Raw genomic sequence first — 17,500 nt, 5'->3', positions numbered from 1 at the left:
CAGACACACGTACATACATACGTACATATATATACATATATATATATATATTATATATATATATATATATATTATATATATATATATATATATATATATATATATATATATATATTATATTTGTATGAATATATGTATGTATGTATGTATACGAGTGGTACCCAAATGTAACCGGAAACGTTCTCTGTGGAACAAGCCCGTTATAGTTCAGGCTTCCGCCGTAAGGAATCACTTAATGCCAACCTCAGGCATCAGTCTGCAGGCCTGCGTAGCTCGCATTAGTCATACTGCCAGGTGGTGCGTCTTTGTTTTGCTGTGCTTCACCCCTTTTCGTCGATTTTTGCGATGACTGAAACGAAGGGACATCGTACTTCCGTGAATTTCTGTTTTCTATAGACAGAAAACGGCGGCCATAACAGTTCTCATGCTTCAGACAGCTTACAAGAACGTTGCGATAAGCTAAACACAGGTTTACTAGTGGTCTCCACGCTTTTGAAATGGTCAATTGTCGTTCAGGACGACCGTCGATCTCCCGAACGAATGAAAATCTCATGACAATTCATAAACTGATCTTGGAGGACCGTCACCCAAAAATTGACAGACGTTTGATACGACCAAGTTATCCTGGAGCTCCTGCCAAAACATTCTGAGCAAGGAATTGCGAATGAAAAGACAGATAGACAGACAGACAGACAGACAGACAGGTAGATGGATAGATAGATAGATAGATAGATAGATAGAGATAGATAGATAGATAGATAGATAGGTAGATAGGTAGGTAGATAGATAGATAGATAGATATATAGATAGATAGATAGATAGATAGATAGATAGATAGATAGATAGGTAGGTATATAGATAGATAGATACGTAGGTATATAGATAGATAGATAGATAGATAGATAGATAGATAGATAGATAGATAGATAGATAGATAGATAGATAGATAGATAGATAGATAGAATGATTTATTGACTGGTTGACTGATTCATCCATTCATTGATTCACTGACTGGTAGAGATCCTGCTTTTTTACGAGAAATTGCTAGCTGTTCTTGTGCGGCTTTCGAACAGACGATGGCCGTTAAATCAGTGCGTCCTACAAAGATGCCTTGTAGCTTACCTATGGCCTGTAGGTAGATTATCCATTCGATAAGCAACGTACAAGGCAAAGAATAGGATTCGGTAAATTTAACTACTACGAAGGCAGTGCACTTCATTCATTCTAGTTTTAAGTATATGCCCTGTGGTAAACACAGAAAGTCATGTATTTAAGCTACTTATTCACAGCTTTGTTTAACTATAAGGCGTTACACCTTAAGTAGAGAGCGTGAGTTCCCTATAACCGAACGTTTTTTTTTTCAGCCAGCTTGCCCTTCTCTGTTCAGATGTTACTGAATAAATTCCCACCTCAGTTTCTTTATATCTTAGTCAAATATTTGATTATAACGTTATTCAGCCACATAACTGGTTATGGAACCGAATTATCGCTACTTATCTATTTCACTAAAGCACTACAGCAGAAGCTTCCTTCGGGCATCTAACAGAATTATTGTCAAGATTTCACTATAATTATCGTCTTAACCCGCCGAAAAACGCCATTATTGTTCCGATAAGACCCTTTAAATGACATTGTTGATACAATAAGACTCTCATAATAAAATTGTTGCTTTACATCTGCGAATGTCAATGTAGAGGAAGAGAACATCATGTCTGTAAAACATTCGAAGTTCTTCGTTTCATTTCTGTCTGTTGTTTGAGAATATACATCCTTTTATAGGGCTGGATACAAACGTACTGCGAGAACTGGAATGATTTGAGTTCAAAATTCACTACTGCTTATTGTTTTGAATTTCTGATATCGAAGGATGTTTGCTTAGCATCAATTTCATAATGTTTGGCGAATATTAAATAAATCTCCCCACTGGGTAAGATGTCAGTCTATAACGAAAGCAATGCAGGACATATTTACTTTCCCCGAATATACAAATAAATTTTTGCAATTAAGTTCAATTCAATACTATGCAAACCTGGCCATTGCACATTTGTCTACATTTTCGTGGCACGTATGTGAAGCTACCTGATGCTAAAGCCTTTCTGAATTGCTGTTCTTGAAGTATAAATAAGACGTAATCGCGCAGGTCTATTATTCAAAGGGTTCCAGTGGTAACTATTCCATCTTGTTTGGTCATATATAACTTATTTAGTTCTATTTTCACAATATGCTCTCTCAACTTTTTAAGAGGAAGGCATGTAACGAGATATAACGAAGATCTTACGAAGTAGTTCGACCTGCCAGAAATACCAGCCACTTCCCTTTAAATATCTCACCTAGACCCATTTTAAAATCGAGAATGTTACATTCAATAAAATAATCTAAATCTGCACTGTTAAAATGCTTTGATCATATATGTTCTCAATCTGAATCCACCAACTTTATTTGATAAAATAGCGAATATAACCAAAGAAAACGCATTCGTTCACTTCATTTATATCAGAAATTAAGGTGTTATCCAATAGATTATCCTTAAGACTTACCCTAAATAAATATATTTGGTCATCCCATAAATAATGCAGTTTTTTTAATACTTTTATTTTTCAAAATGAAGATAAACAAAGTTCTTTATAATCTAAAATATACTCTTCTCTCCTCTACTTTCTATAATTCTTTTGAACTTATCTGGTCGACTTGCAGCGCCCCTCTTCCAAAATTCATTTGTCCATGACGAAAAATACTCCTCAAGTACTGTTCTGACCGCGTCTGCAGAGTACATATTTTTTCCAACCAAATGATTTCGAAGTCTTCGAATAAATGATAATCAGATGGGGCAATGTCCAACGAATATGGTGTGTGGGGCATTGGTTCCCATTCAAACTGCTCCAGCCTTTAGTAATATCATCTTCTCTGTATGTGACCGAGCATTAGCCTGATGGTAGAACACCTTTTGTCTTGAAACCAAAGATGGTCGTTTTTCTTCTAGCAGTAGCTTCTTGCAGTAGATCTCCTTTGTTATCGCTTGGAATGGGTTTAAATATTCAAAGTGGACTAAACCTTTCATATCCTATCAAACAGATAACAATACCTTACGTGGGTGAAGACATTCTTTAGCCTGAGGTGCCAGTGTTTTTCCTTTCCTTATCCTTTCCCTACCCACTACTTTCGCTTCTTGACATTTTTATAGGGAACCCATTTCTCGTCACCAGTCACTATTCGTCTCCCCAAAAAGGTTCATTCGTGAGACGTGCCAGCAAAGAAAAACACACATTCACTTTCTGCGCGCGATTAGACTCGGAAAGTTTGTGAAGAACCCATTGAACCAATTTGTTGACTTTTCCGATGACCCGCAAGTGTCGATGAAAGGTTGAATGACCAAATCCAAGCTTCTCTGCTAGTTCCTCAACAATTACCATGGTATTTTGTTCCACCAGGGTTTGCAGGACATCCTCATTGATCTCTACAGACTTTCCAGGATGAGGTTCATCTTCAAGGCTGTGTTTTCCGGCCCGGAATTTCTGGAACTACCGTTGACACTGGCTTACGATCTTGTCCGATCCCCATATACTGCAATAATATTCCTCGCACTTTCCGTTGCGTTGTTGCTTTTATTGAACTCATAAAGCAAATTATGCCGAATACGCTCTTTCGTCACTTCCATTTTAACTTTGAAAAAATAACTATTTTAATCGAACTGCAGTGTTCAAAACTTGCCCTAAGAAGAAACACAAGGTAAAACTACTACCTGCTTTTAAAGCAAGTTGATGCAGGTAATCTATCCCGTCTCCCTCCGACTTTTAGTTCATGCAACTGAGAAAACCACATTATTTATGGGATGACCCAATAATTCATCAGCTAGAATTATAATAATGCTTAATGTATGGTGAGGACAATAACTTTAATTAATCAAAATTATCCTGGCCTAACAGGCTTCTTGACTGATGATCGTATGGTTATGGATTTGATTTCCGGATCACTCGGCGCCTTTTATCGTGTGGCAATGTATTTTAAAAATTCTTTTATTGTTTCAGTTATTCGACTGTAGCCATGCTGGAGCATCTCCTTGAAGGCTTTTAGTCGAACAAATGGACCTTAGGACTTATTTTTTTAGGTTGAGTACTTATTATATCGGTCTCTATTGCCGGACCACCAAGTTATGGGGACGTAATCATACCACACCGTTTGTCAAGCGATGATAGGGTGAGAATCACAGAAACAAAGACACACACACTGCGATATACATAATCATACAAAGACACATAAATATATACACATATATATGCATACACACACATATATATCATATATATATATATATATGTGTGTGTGTGTGTGTGTGTGTGTGTGTATCAAAAGAAAAACAGGACGCAAAGGATTTTGCGGTACATATGTTTCGGGCTTTATAATATATATATATATATATATATATATATATATATATATAAATGCGATGAGCTTCTTTCAGTTTCCGTCTACCAAATCCGCTCACAAGACTTTAGTCGGTCCAAGACTACAGTAGAAGACACTTGCCTAAGGTTCCACGTTGAAATAGGAAGCAAGCTTCTCATCGCACAGCCACGCACGCGCCAATGTAGTTTATTCTTTTCACTTTTTTTTTATTTGATTCATCATGAAGTGAATTGTCTTAACTACACAGTGAAGCCTCATTAACCACTCGTCGCACATTCTGAAAGTGTCAACAGACATTAATGGCTGTGCTGTACTGAATAAGAGTACAAATTTCAAGGGCGACCATTCAAAACCAGAAAAATTATTCTGCTTGAAATGGCCTGATGCATTTAAGTCCCAATTAATTAAAATTAGAAATATGCAATGAAGTGGTATTAAGTTCATATTTTTGGATTAAAGTTTCTTTGAACATACAAAATGTTTCTCTGATAAAAAGGAATGATGAAAGAAAAACAAATCAATAAATAAATAAACACACATTTATCATCCTTATATGAATATAAAATAAAATTGAAAGTTTACAAATCTTAGTTGCTTTAGCGTTTAGTGAATTAGTATCTACGTATTTAAGAGTAATTAATATAATTAATATTTTTGCAATTAATATAATTGATATTTTCGTAGTTTTTCAATTAACGTTATTGCTTTAAGAGGTTGATGAGATGGAGCTGACGTCAGAGACCATAGATCACCATAGTAAATGTCTTTGAGACTTCAGTTTCATTCCTCGATACTGTGAATTCGCATCCTGCAAAGGTCGACATTTATTTCACTTTTTCCAGATCGATAAAATGATAACAAAATTAAATTAATTATACCTATACCCTTGCTTATTTAATAGAAATCGATAATGAACTTCCTGGAATGATGGTATTGACTGCAATATCACGTCGTTAGACTAAACGTTTTATGGTGTTGACAGCCATGGATATAGGTATGATGGTGTTTTTTACGTCGCTTTGCCTTATTTTTGTCGAGATTGTAAAGATCTGTATCGAAAGGCGGACCAACATAAGATCTACCATCTTATTTTTTTCTTCAGCTATTTTATCTACTATTACATTATCCAGTGTATCCTTCCTTTTTTATAATAATATTTTGACTTGAGTAAAGCTTGTCTGATATCTGTAATAAGTCGAGCAACTATACGGAGGCTTTATAATTCTAAATTGAGATTCTAAATTCAAATAGTATAGTTGAAATTAACAAATGATACCGATGTAATCAATATAATCAATATTCGTCATTAATATTCTATCTCTGCAATCGACTAAAACCCGTTTTATGATAGTACTAATTATTAGTAAACAGAAACTTATACTCTTTCCTGAGTATGTAGACTGTTTAAGCAGACTCAACATTGGCTAACGAAACGTTAGATCGATGGGGGATAAATATCTCCTTGTTTATTACATCAGTGGGAGCTTTTCTTGAAATAAAAATCAAGCATGCCATGTTTGCCAACTGTTTGCTAAATATTTAATATATCCCAGTCGGGTTTTGACAATTTATGTGGCCATGAGGCTATGGTCGAACGATAAGAGTCTTATTTAACCGTTCTCACTGTCAAAAGAAACGAGAGTAGATAATAAAGTAATGGGTTCCATTGAACCGTTCTTCTCCTTTCTTAATCCATGATTCTGGACACAAGAAACAAGAAGTAACATATTGTACTCTATAGTGTACACTATAGTAACATATCGTACGCTATAATGCTTTTTCCCATATTTCGTTTTGTATTAATAAGAGTGGAAATAGTTTGCAGTTTGAGTCTCTTTCAAGCTCTGTATAACGGAAAGTATTTTTTAGCCAGCTTGCATTTCTGTGTTCAAATGTTACCAGAGGCGCGGCTTAGTGAATAAATTTCCACCTCACTTTCTCTTTACCTTAGTCAAATACTTGCTTATAAAATTATTCAACCACATAATTGATTATGGAACCGACTAACTATTACTTATCTATTTCTCTAAAGTATTACAGTAGAAGTCTCCTTCGGGCATATAACTGAATTATTGTCAAGATTTTACAATAATTATCGTCTTCGCCTCCGAAAAACGCCATTATTGTTAAGATAAGACCCTTTAAACGACACCGTTAATACAATAAGACTCTCATAATAAAATTGCCTTATTTTACAACTCAGAATAACAGTGCAGAGGAAGATAATGTCATGCCTGTAAAACATTGCAAGTTCTTTGCTTCATTCATATCTGTTGGCGAATATATATTCTCTGATGGCGAATACGAAACACGTGGATGGTACATGCTAAGACAATACATGTACACCAGTTATAAAACAGCCAGCAGCATAGGCACTAACTTTGTTTACTGGATGAAAATCGAAGTACCTGCTTTCTATCACCGTACCTCTAATTATGAGGGTAATTGGTGGTGAAGAAAAAGTTGGTAACGAGTTAGATAATTTATTTCCGGCGTACTGCAAAATTATGTCTTGACGGAAAAAAATTAACGAGAAACCTCTTATTTTGCTTTAACTTTACGACATTACAGGTTGATACGGCAACAGCCTCTCGTCATCGAGTGGCTTGTTGTCAGTTTCGACCAATGTCATTCAGCTCATTGACTGAATTAATTTTAAGTCATACGTCTTAAATGAATATTTCACAGACAGGAAGATAATTCTCTTACAAAATGAGTGTGATACGATACAAAGGAAAGCTGGGCTTCAATTGCCCAGTGAGATAAAAACAGAGAGAAAGCAGGCAAGTAAGCAAGAAAGCAATTATCGGTCCTAGTGCTGTATTTACTTTATTCATCGACCCCCGTAAGAATAAGAGACAGTGGTAACTTAGTGGACGTTGAGCTAGGAGAACAGAGGACCGGAAGAAATGTCGTAAAACATTCTAGTCAACGCTCTAAGGACTATGTTTAGTTGCTAACTTGGCTTCAGATTAAATGGATGATGACTTTAGCAAGTCGTAAAAGGATTTCAGCTGGTCCTTCATACTACTAAGTCATCCATTGTCCTTTTCTTTCCCATTGCTCGCGCTATCTCCTAGAAATAAATGTTAAATCTCTTTTATAGCACACCCTATTTGCTTAAAATAACAAAAACAAAATATTTAGATTCTGGCTGTGTGGTAAGTAGCTTGCTAACCAACCACATGGATCCGAGTTCAGTCCCACTGCGTGGGATCTTAGGCAAGTGTCTTCTGCTATAGGCCCGGGCCGACCAATGCCTTGTGAGTGGATTTGGTAGACGGAAACTGAAAGAAGCCTGTCGTATATATATATATATATATATATATATATATATATATGTGTGTGTGTGTGTATGTATGTATGTATGTGTGTGTGTTTTTTGTGTGTCTGTGTTTGTCATTGCTTGACAACCTATGCTGGTGTGTTTACGTCCCCTTCACTTAGCGGTTCGGCAAAAGAGACCAATAGAATAAGTACTGGGCTTACAAAGAATAAGTCCCGGGGTCGATTTGCTCGACTAAAGGCGGTGCTCCAGCATGGCCGCAGTCAAATGACTGAAACAAGTAAAAGAGTAAAAGAGTAAGAGTATATCCATAGATATACAGTATATCTGAATAAAGATGAGAGTCTCATACATTATACGCCTTGTATAATGGTTTTTCTCAATCATGGTTTACTTTTGACTAATCAACATCAACAAACAATGAAAGCTGTCTAATTTTGATCTTAGACAATAGACATATCATCAAAACTTATTATCTTCCCAGATTTTTTGTTGTTGTTGCTGGTGTTGTTGTTGTCTTTGTTGTTTAAATTCAGATCAGTCCTGTTCGAACAAAATTATAACATTCCAGTTATGGTCATACCATCGTATGTTCACTCGTCTACTTATATCGTTCTGATTTTAAGATAAGGTTTGATTTGAGTGGAGGTTTGGTTGCAATGTCTGGCTGCTCGAACGCCTTCTTAAAGTGTCCCTTATAAAATCGGCTGCCATTTGCTTTTTGTTGCTGTTGTAGTTGATGTTTACCTGTGAGTAAATCCCCCGATTGATTAGTCAAAATTTCCCATCAAAAACAATCCATTTGTGATTATCCGACTCATCCTTCTATAAGGCACGTACGATAAAATTCGATCGAGAGAGAGAGTGTGTGTGTGAGAGAGAGATAGAGCTTATGTAGCTATTTCTAGCATGTGGTTGACCACATAGAAGCTATTCAACTTGCTCCGTTGTCATCTGGTACAATACTAGAAGACGTATTCAAGACTGTAGGGTCATGAGAAAGTAGTTTCTTCTCTGTCTTTTTACTAATACTTTCACAGAGAGGGAGGGCTTGTGTAGCTATTTCTATCATGTGGTTGCCCACATAGAAGCGATTCAACTTGCCCCGTTGTCATCTGGTACAATACTAGAAGACGTATTCAAGACTGTAGGGTCACGAGAAAATAGTTTCTTCTCTCTCTTTTTACTAATACTTTCACAGAGAGGGAGGGCTTGTGTAGCTATTTCTAGCATGTGGTTGACCACATAGAAGCGATTCAACTTGCCCCGTTCTCATCTGGTACAATACTAGAAGACGTATTCAAGACTGTGGGGTCACGAGAAAATAGTTTCTTCTCTCTCTTTTTACTAATACTTTCACAGAGAGGGAGAGCTTGTATAGCTATTTCTAGCATGTGCTTGACCACATAGAAGCGATTCAACTTGCCCCGTTGTCATCTGGTACAATACTAGAAGACATATTCAAGACTGTAGGGTAATGAGAAAATAGTTTCTTCTCTGTCTTTTTACTAATACTTTCACAGAGAGGGAGGGCTTATGTAGCTATTTCTAGCATGTGCTTGACCACATAGAAGCTATTCGACTTGTCCCGTTGTCATCTGGTACAATACTAGAAGACGTATTCAAGACCGTGGGGTCATGAGAAAATAGTTTCTTCTCTGTCTTTTTACTAATACTTTCACAGAGAGGGAGGGCTTGTGTATCTATTTCTAGCATGTGCTTGATCACATAGAAGCTATTCGACTTGTCCCGTTGTCATCTGGTACAATACTAGAAGACGTATTCAAGACCGTGGGGTCATGAGAAAATAGTTTCTTCTCTGTCTTTTTACTAATACTTTCACAGAGAGGGAGGGCTTGTGTAGCTATTTCTAGCATGTGGTTGACCACATAGAAGCTATTCAACTTGCCCCGTTGTCATCTGGTACAATACTAGAAGACGTATTCAAGACTGTGGGGTCAGGAGAAAATAGTTTCTTCTCTGTCTTTTCACTAATACTTTCACAGAGAGGGAGGTCTTGTGTAGCTATTTCTAGCATGTGGTTGACCACATAGAAGCTATTCAACTTGCCCCGTTGTCATCTGGTACAATACTAGAAGACCTATTCAAGACTGTGGGGTCACGAGAAAATAGTTTCTTCTCCGTCTTTTTACTAATACTTTCACAGAGAGGGAGGGCTTGTGTAGCTATTTCTAGCATGTGGTTGACCACATAGAAGCTATTCAACTTGCCCCACTCTCATCTGGTACAATACTAGAAGACGTATTCAAGACTGTGGGGTCATGAGAAAATAGTTTCTTCTCCGTCTTTTTACTAATACTTTCACAGAGAAGGAGGGCTTGTGTAGCTATTTCTAGCATGTGGTTGACCACATAGAAGCTATTCAACTTGCCCCGTTGTCATCTGGTACAATACTAGAAGACCTATTCAAGACTGTGGGGTCACGAGAAAATAGTTTCTTCTCTGTCTTTTTACTAATACTTTCACAAAGCAGGACTCAGTGTTGTCTTACATTGAAATGTGTAGAAATATGTTTCGTCCTCCCGTGTATTCCTATTGTTATCATCTTTACCTATTGTAATCTCTGTCTACTAAGAGATATATATTATTGTACTCAATCATATTTTCATTTTTTACTGTATTTTAAATTTATTTATTTATTTATTTTACTATTGAAAATATTATTGTTTGTGTAACATTATATGTTATTGTATGCTACTTTTCTGTTATTTTGTATAATCGCTGTTTTTGTTATCGCATTATCATGTTTTATGATATTTTATTTATTTTTTAAAAAAAATTAAATATTGTGTTTGAATCAATGGAGTAGCTTAGGTTACAATGATATTATCTTTGTAACTACAATGACAATGAATATTATTGATTTGTTTTTCAATTGAATTGAATACTTTTTTTTAATGCAAAATAAATCAATATTGACTTTTAGACACAAAACTAACCCCTGTATATCAATTATTTTTCATACTGGCACGAGGCCACAACTTTTAGAGGCTAGGTGTAAACTATTACCTCATCCCCGTATATATATATACATATATATATATATATATATATATATATATATATATATATATAATATATATATATATATATATATATAATATATATATATATATATATATATTATATATATATATATATATGTATAAATATATATATATACGATCTACTGTTCACCTTATTGATCTGATTGTGGAGACATGAAAGGCTAAGTCTACCTTGGTGATATATAATTGTCACAAAGCATTTAAATCGATGTCATCTTTTGTCAATAATTTCAATACCGAGTTGCCAGCTGAATATGTGTCCACTATCTCCTTTAATACTAAATGAATCTCGAGGCAAGGACGTTGTTTATGCCTTTTGCTGATGCTCAGAAACCACTGAGCTTGATGCCGCTAATATACTGAAATTGTTGTTGATCAAAATCTGCAGCAAAGGAATCGGCGAGGAGTAAACGCCAGATGATCGAAGTTCTAGAGGAAAGGAAGATCCATAATGGTTAGGGTGGGGCCAGGAAGTGGGGGATTGGTGCACCAAGAATGACAAATGGTGGAAATACAAGTGGTTTGAGTGTTTCCTAAATGGTAGAGTCAGCTTCATTGAACAGAGTGCATTATAGTGAGACAAATACAGTAGAATGAAGACCAGTAATTCAGAGGCTAGACCCTATTATTTAGTGAATGACAAAGAAGGCATGACAAATGTAAGCAAGTGATTGGAAAGTGCCTCTTAGTGACAGCGGATAGAAACAGCGCGTCTGTGGCCCTTGAGACTGAAGTGTGTTCCTTAGGGACTGAGAAGGGATAGCACAACTGTGGACAGAAGCTGGAACTTGTCCACTGTGTGGTTTGGTTAATCTGTTACAAGTATACGCTAAGACATCCTCCTATCACATTTTATTCTCTGCAGAACGAAATCTGATTGAGAATAATGTAATCCTTGACACACTGTGTTGCTGGGGGAAAAACACAAGGAGTTTGAGGGGAGAGTTTGAACACCAGCTATCATAGGGTTGCTAATACTAAGTTGTGGGCTATATAAACAACTAGAAATAATATTGCATTTGGAGTAGACACAAATATCATATTTTAGAGAAAAGAAAAGGGAACATGTGAAACTCAAACATGTCTGCCGTGTAACACCAAATCTGTTCAACGTTTTTCTTTTTTAATGTTTTTCACACGACAATCCCAGTAATATAGCCGGGTCGTGTCAGTTGGTTGAATTGATGTGCAGTAGGATATTGTGTAAATTTTATCAAGTGAATTCAAAGAGTTATTAAATAATATCTTTTTTTCAAAAAAAAAATCAATAACTCATTTTTCATTTGTTTCATTTCAGACAGTGAGAAAAATAATTGTAAAAGTCATGTGCGCACTTAAACAAACTCATTTCTTACCGAATGTATCAGCGAGACATGATATATGAGTGTGCCTGCGTGTGTGGGTTTTTATGTGCGTGTGTATGTTTATGTATTTATATGCATATAGATAGTTTTGATAGACAGATACATGCATATAGACACATATATATATATATATATATATATTATATATATATATATATATATATATATATATATAATATATATATATATATATATCTATCTATCTATCTATCTATCTATCTATCTATATATATATATATATATATATATATATATATATATATATATATATATTATATATATATATATATAGTGTATGAGAAAGGAGAGACGCATGGGATGTATGCGTTTGTACTTATAATTATCTGCAAGTATACACGCACACACAACACATATATATACTTATATATATATATATATATATATAAACATACATACATATTATATGTATGCATTTATATTATATGTATATATACGTATATATATATATTATATATATATATAGAGAGAGAGAGAGAGAGAGAGAGAGGCAAGGCATGTATGCATGTATGCGTGTGTACATATATATATGCATGTAAATATATATATGTGTGTGTATGGGAGTGAATGTATGTGTAGTATTATTTGATAGCGTGGGAACATGAAAACTATAGATAACCATAAATCACCATAACAACGCTTGATAAACATCAGTTTCAGTTATTTAAGCAAGATACCACGCACAATACGGCTGCACAACCTGCAAGAAACACCAGCCAAATGCCACCTAATAAACTCTTTACGTTGTAGCAAAGAGGAATATGTTAAACAATGTGGTTATGTTCAAGAAACGACAAGTTGGTCATGACTGAAAGATTCTTGGTCGTACGAGGGGCGTTCAATAAGTAATGCCCCTGACCCACTTGCATTTGTTTGATCTGGCTGAAATTTGCACTTATTGATACCTCTATAGATTAAGTGGCGAATCACAGCTCTGAACTAATTGTGGTTTCTGATTTACAGGTGTTTGAACTGAGTCAAGTGTGAAATGGAGCCTGTTGAGTGTCGAGCAGTGATCTGGTTTTTGTATTTGAAAGGACGCACATCACGGGAGACTTTTGATGAAATGAAAGTAACTTATGGTGATGATGCCCCATCATATGACCTTGTAAAACGCCTGCATTGTGAATTCAAACATGGTCGGAACTCTGTGGAAACAGCTCCCAGATCTGGTCGCCCCCTTCTGCCGTTGATGAGACGTCTGTCCGTCAAGTTGAGGCTGCCATTTTGGAAGGTCAACGCATAACTATTCGCCAAATAGCCTATGAGGTCAAGATTAGTACCGGGTCTGTGGAAACTATCATTAATGACCATTTGCATATGCAAAAGGTGTCTGCCAGATGGATTTCCAGGTTGCTCACACCTTTCCAGAAGCAAGAACGCGTTGAGTGCTCGAGGATGAATTTGGAGATGTGCCAAGAAGATGAGTCAAAACTTTTCAAAAGACTGATCTCACAGGATAAAACCTGGGTCCATCACTATGATCCATAGACCAAAGCCCAATCAATGCTGTGAAAGCACCGTGACTCACCTCCTCCAAAGAAGGCAAGGGTACAGCCCTCCGCTGACAAGGTTATGCTCACAGTCTTCTGGGACCAAGACGGAGTAGTGATGACAGATTTCCTGGCAAAGGGTACCACAATCACAGGAGCCTATTATGCTTCACTTTTGAGGAAATTAAGAGAAGCTATCAAAATCAAGAGGCGGGGCAAGATCAGCAAAGGCATCCTCCTCCTGCAGGACAACGCTCCCGTCCACAACTCGCGTGTCGCCAGATCAGATGCACAGGCGTGCAGCTATGAACTCCTCCCCTTGCACCCTCTGATTTTCACCTCTTCCCAGCCATGAAGTTGATTTTGAAAGGAAAGCGTTTCCCAGATGATGCAGCCTTGATTTCTGAAGTCACGTCGTGGTTGGAGGACCAAGCTGGGGTCTTCTACAAAAACGGTCTCCAAAGCTGTATCAAACGATGGGAGAAATGCATAACTCTGGGTAGTTCCTATGTAGGAAAAGACTAATAACTATGCCAAGTGACGTTGCTCTACTGCTATGGGAAGTGGGTCAGGGGCATTACTTATTGAACGCCCCTCGTAGGTTCACTTAAGGATAGGTTTCACTCGACGATATAAGAATAAGTAACAGTGACAAATGACTTAATCATTCGTAGCTTAATACTGGGGTTTAACTTGAAATCTGAATAGAACAAGACTAAGTGTATTTCAATGGATGTTGTTTATCGATTAACACCTTATAAAGTATCGCCATTTGCTTGTTGGTTGGAGCTTGTAAACACAAATACATACACGTTGATGATATCTTTGTTGTTGTTGTTGCTGTTGTTGATGACGATGATGATGATGATGATGATGATGCTGATGACGATGATGGTGGTGGTGGTGGTGGTGGTTGTTGTTGTTGCGGTGGTGGTGGTGGTGATACTGGTGCTGCTACTGCTGTTGATGCTGATGTTGTTGTTGTTGTTGTTGTTGAGCGAACGGTCTTCGTCCCAGAGCTCCCAAGATGGGAGAAGTCCGAAACGTGGTCCTTTGCTATTCGTAAAACCTGCAGAAGAGAAAGCAGGTCAACCCCCGACACCGAGAGCATCGACGGATGGATGAATGCGCATCCAGGATCAGCGGTTGCGTAGGAAGTCGGGGACAAGAAACAAGAAGAAAGAGAGTGAGAGAAAGTTGGAGCGAAAGAGTACAACAGGGGTCGCCACCACCACCCTGCCGGAGCCTCGTGGAGCTTTAGGTGTTTCGTTCAATAAACACACACAACGCCCGGTCTGGGAATCGAAACCGCGATCCTCCGACCGTGAGTCCGCTGCCCTAACCATTGGGCCATTGCGCCTCCACTGCTGCTGCTGTTGATGCTGGCGGTGCTGTGGTGGTGGTTGTCCTGCTGTTGATGCTGGCGGTGTTGTGGTGGTGGTTGTGGTGGTGCTGCTGCTGCTGTTGATGCTGGCGGTGTGTGGTGGTGGTGGTGGTGGTAGTGGTGCTGCTGTTGATGCTGGCGGTGCCGTGGTGGGGGTGCTGCTGCTGGTGCTGGTGGTGGCAGCAGCGTTGGTGGGTTGGTGACATCGTTGACAACATCGAAACCGACAAGGACGAAGATTAACGGTGGTAGTTAGTGATGAGGTGGAGGTTGATGGTGACAACGATGACGATGTTGATGATCATGTTACTTATCGATGGGTCAATACTGATTGAAGCAACGTCTACAATAGTTTTGGCCTGCATCATCATCCCATTGTCTTTTTTTTCTGTTTGATTTTTTTCAAATTTATTATATCCAATGTTTTTCTCCTTTAGACGTTGTGACTTGAGCTCGATTCGATTACTGCTTCCTGTAGCTCGAATATCAGTGTTGCGAGTTCACATTTGCCTCGTTGATCCGTTATTTTGCCGCAATTGCGATGACAACTACGAACGACGGTCACGTGTCAAATCTTAGAAAAGCTTTACATATTTCACCAGTTCCGTTTACGAATTGTAACGTTCAGAGCACGTGGCAGCTAATCACATTCTTTGTCTGAAAACACTAAATTTTTTCAAGATTTCTATTTAGACGTTTGCAAACATAGCCAAATGCGCCAAGAAGAGAGAAAATGACGTTAGAAAATTTCGAGATCGATGATGATCTCGGGATATTAATGAGAGCCATCACCAAAAACGTCAGACGTCGGTGTGGACCGAAAGACCTTTGGTACACGAGGATGTTCCATGCAAATGGTAGGTACTGAGGAGAAGACAATTCATGTCCGCAGAGACACAGGAAAAACGTTCGACCAATGCCAAACGATTACTTAAAGAGGTTAAAAACCGTCTCGAGCATTACATGCTTTGATTATTATCTGATGAAGAAAATTTGATCAAGACAAAAAGACTAACAGAATAAATGACAAATGGTTATGTGTAGATTCAGCTAATGCCCCCAGACTGGTGAACATACCTGTATCTGCGATTGTGTTATAAGTTGTGAGTAACAAATATCATGTCATACCAGCTCGCGTGTTTCCAACATGTCTTAGAATTAATGCTGCTGGATACACTGACGAGGCGGAGACAGTTGTTAAGCCCTCGATTAATGAGGTACGCATTTGAAGGTCGTACGTGTTTCAACAAAACTCAGCACCCACGTAGCCTGAGGATGGATGTCAGGTAACTTCCGCAATCATATAACACAAAACTTGCCAAATTTAACTATCATGATTTACAACGCTTGGAATGAAAGAGATTTATATCGACATCCTCCTTGAAAGTTACCATTGTCCAGATAATATCCGAAATAATACTTTCTACTTATAGACACAAGATCTGAATTTTGGGGAAGAGAACTAGTCGATCCCATCGACCCCAGTGTTTCACTTGTACTTAAATTATCAACCCCGAAAGGATGAAAAGCAGAGTCAACATTGGTGGAATTTGTACTCAGAACGTAGCAACAGACGAAATACTGCTAAGCATTTCGTCCAGCGTGCTAACGATTCTGCCAGCTCGACACAAACAATTCAGTGCAGGCATGTCAATGATTCTGATCTCACATTGAAACAATCATGGGAAGTTAAAGGCGAACTCGTGGAATAATGTTATAAGAAACCTTATCGAGAAAACGTGCACCAATTTTTATCAAAGCACATTTCGTTTTTGCTAGATTACAGTTTTATTAAATTATTAAATACCTCCTCAAATATTACTCGCACATCTACTCTGATTATGTATTTAAATGTCCATCTTTTATTCTGAAGATGTTTTGCTTTGTATATTCATCAAGTATATATATATGGGAATGCATTTATGTTTGTATTCAGGTTTGCAGGTATATAATTATGTATGTATATATATGTGTATGTATGCATGTATGTATGTAGGTAGGTATGAATGAATGCCTATATCTATGCATGTAAGCATATATGTAAGTATGTATGTGTATGGGGAGAATTCACAAAACAAAACAAAATACGAAGACAACAAACAGATGTATTAGTATAACACTCGGGAAGTGAAAAAGTTTTTGACGTTTCGAGCGTACGCTCTTCCACAGAAACAAGAAGTGAAAATAAAGAATGTGTAGTTGCTAGCGATCTATCTGCACGTATGACTATTAATTTACTATTAAATATCAGTAAAACGCTATTGGTGCACAAAATTACCAGCACATCACCAGGAAAAAGTTACTGTTGGACTTGCCGAATTTCTAAGATGAATATTAATGTCATTTTGACTGTTTTAATATTGAATTATACTACATATACGCGTAATATACAGTGTTGTCTTACCACTGTACCATATGTATTAATCATTTGAGAGTTGGTTGATGTGTACTTTTCAATTTTATACGGAAATTTTTCATTTTTC

At 37.2% G+C, this 17,500-nt stretch overlaps 1 pseudogene; it reads right to left on the bottom strand.

Annotated features, from left to right (window-relative positions):
* The window catches only part of LOC115214804, a 63,205-nt pseudogene that overhangs the window by 7,065 nt on the left and 38,640 nt on the right, over positions 1 to 17,500 (bottom strand).

Source organism: Octopus sinensis, linkage group LG8, assembly GCF_006345805.1.
Source record: "Octopus sinensis linkage group LG8, ASM634580v1, whole genome shotgun sequence".
NCBI lineage: Eukaryota > Metazoa > Mollusca > Cephalopoda > Octopoda > Octopodidae > Octopus > Octopus sinensis.
This window is presented reverse-complemented; position numbering and strand designations above follow the sequence as displayed.